This window comes from Silene latifolia, chromosome 1, assembly GCF_048544455.1.
Source record: "Silene latifolia isolate original U9 population chromosome 1, ASM4854445v1, whole genome shotgun sequence".
NCBI classification, from domain to species: domain Eukaryota; kingdom Viridiplantae; phylum Streptophyta; class Magnoliopsida; order Caryophyllales; family Caryophyllaceae; genus Silene; species Silene latifolia.
The window spans coordinates 185,266,231-185,268,947 of NC_133526.1; the positions used below are offsets into that span (position 1 = coordinate 185,266,231).

General features: G+C 41.1%; 1 non-coding gene across 1 annotated transcript; it reads right to left on the reverse strand.

Annotated features, from left to right (window-relative positions):
- Positions 1-2,126: 2,126 nt before the first annotated feature.
- On the reverse strand, positions 2,127-2,233 carry LOC141619585 (small nucleolar RNA R71). Its single transcript, XR_012531746.1, has one exon. It is a non-coding gene; the product is annotated as a small nucleolar RNA R71 (small nucleolar RNA).
- Between the last annotated feature and the right edge of the window lie 484 nt (positions 2,234-2,717).

The window sequence follows — 2,717 nt, forward strand, 5'->3', positions numbered from 1 at the left end:
AGCAGACGGGATTTTGGGCCTTTCTTCCTCTTTTCTTCCTAATCTTGTACAAGCCTATAAATACCCCCTCTTAAACCCTTTTGTACACATAACCCTAGATCTAAGAATATTTCCCTTTCAAGTTTAATACCTTGCTAATCCTTTTGCTAATCATTCCTTAATTAGAGTAGTAATTCAATCAATTTGTGATTGAATTTGGGTTGTAAGAAGAAGATTGAAAGTTTATACTTATTTATTCTATCATTCTTCCTTTCTTGCTTCTTGATTGGTATTATTTCTTTCCTTATTTCCATTTGTTTACATTTTGTTCTTCCTTCAAGTTTATTTGATTGTTTATGTTAAAATTGTTGTTGTTGTTTGTTTGTTGTTCTTGTTTTCATCATTGTTCATCTTTGCTTTGATTCTCTTACTTTTGCTCATCCTTGGTTAGTTGTCCTCAAAGACTTAATCTTTGAGTGGATTTGGTTAAAGATTGTGTCTTTTAGTTTAATAAACCTTGTTATTAGATTAATATCACTTTTCCTCCTAATTATTGTTGATTTGTTGCATGCTTAGTAGTAAGATTTATCTCCTCACCATGTTTGTGACCAAAGTTTCCATCTTTATTGTTTATTTTGCAATTAGAACCATGAGTAGTGAGTAGTCTCCTTCTAGGACTCGGTTTGACCCAATATGGGTAATTTCACTAACTAATCATTATTAGGCTAATTTGTGGGGAAAATTGGTTAGGGTAGTCTTGGGGAATTTTCATGCTTAAGGTTTGGTTTCCAGGTAGTGTCGGCTTTTGACCCTTGCCACACCAACGGGAGTTGGTTAGGTTGTTAGTCGAGTATTTGGGGACCGACCCTTGTCACCAACTAAGGTTGAGACCGGAAGGGAGAACCGAGGGAGGGTGCCCCTAGGCTAGTGTTTGAAATCGACCTCCGGAAGGGGGAGTGGGATGACCCGGAATATGATGAGGGCTTAATGACCTTGACCATTTACTTGACCTCCTTGGGAAAATGCATGTTCTTGGGGTTGTTGGGTTTTGAGTTAGGGAGACCGGCTTTCGAACCCGGGAGGGGGGTTAGCCGGAGTAGCTAGTGTCCTAGTGCGAGACCGGAAGGGAGGTTCTAGGCGAATTAGAGCCATCTCCCCCTTTCCTTTCTACCCCTTTGATTAGCCGAGACGATTAGTATGTGGAATTACTCATGTTTATGGTCGGACCGAGTTCTAGTCTTTCTCTTATTTGATTTGTCCTTTACTTTTAGCTTGCTTTTATCTTACCTTGTCTTTAGTCTTCAAATTTGATAGTTTAGTGCTAGTTTGTTACTACCCTCTTTATTATTTATCGACTTAGCTAAACCGGTGAATTAGAACGGTTAGTACTCCACCTACTCCTTGTGGGATCGACCCTTTTAAGTGTACAACGATAAAATCGTGCACTTGCGAGGTTTGACTTGAGACCATCAAGTTTTTGGCGCCGTTGCCGGGGAGTACGGCTTGATATTAATCGTTTTTGTTCTAGTTTAGACTAAGTCCTTTGTTACTAATCCTTTCTTTCAAGTGCTTAGGTCTTTTGCATGAGTAGGCGACGAAGACGAGGTCAACCGATATATCCTATTGATCTTGAAATCGAAGCTACGGCAAGAAGATTTAATTCTCTAAGAAGAAGGGGTTTACTTGATATTCCACCGATTGAAGAAGTTAATCACCAACAAGCTACCGAAGTGTTTGAAAATCCTTTTGGGGTTCTAGAAGAAGAGCCTAACACCATGGGTGATCCGGTTCCGATAAGAGACACTATGGCTCCTAAGCACATAGTCAATCCAAGCATCCAAAGGCCACGAATTCAAGCTAACAACTTTGAGATTAAAAATGCCTTGCTCAACCTTGTTCAAGACAACCAATTTGGAGGAGGTCCCTTGGAGAACCCAAATGATCATCTAAATGATTTCCTTGAAAATTGTGATATGTACAAATCAAATGGGGTTTCCGATGACGCGGTTCGCCTTAGGTTGTTCCCCCGTTCTCTTAGGGGTTCGGCCAAGGATTGGTTGAAGAATTGTGACCCGGATTCCTTCAAGACATGGGATGAGTTGGCTTCGGCATTTTTGAACAAATATTTCCCACCCTCAAGAACGGCCAAAGTCAAGAGTGAATTACAAAGCTTTACTCAAGAAGAGGATGAGACCTTATATGAGGCATGGGAACGGTACAAGAAGCTCCAACGGTTATGCCCACACCATGGCATCTCCGAAGCCGAGCTAGTGAACAATTTCTACAAAGGGTTGACTCAAGACCTTAGGCTTTCATTGGATGCGGGATCGGGGAAAGGTGCCTTAGACATTTTGGGGCATAAAGCGGCAAAGGAACTAATTGAGGAGATGGCCTCAAGAACTATGGAATGGGGAAGTGATAGGCAAATGAGGAAGGGCAAGAGCAAGGATTCTAATTCGGTTTTGAATGTGGAGGTAAAGGGTATGCTAGATGAACTCACCCAACAAGTTGCTTTGCTAAATTCAAAACCTAAAGGCTCCGATATGAGGCAAGTCTTATCTTGTGAGTTGTGTGGTGAACAAGGGCATACTCCCATTGGGTGTCCCTTGATTGCACCCCTAGGTGAGGAATGTTATGAGCAAGTAAATGGGATTTGGGAGTCAACTAGTGCAAGACAAGGGTTCAACAATAATAACAACAACCAATTTGTCAATGGAAAAAGAACTCACCCTTTCTTA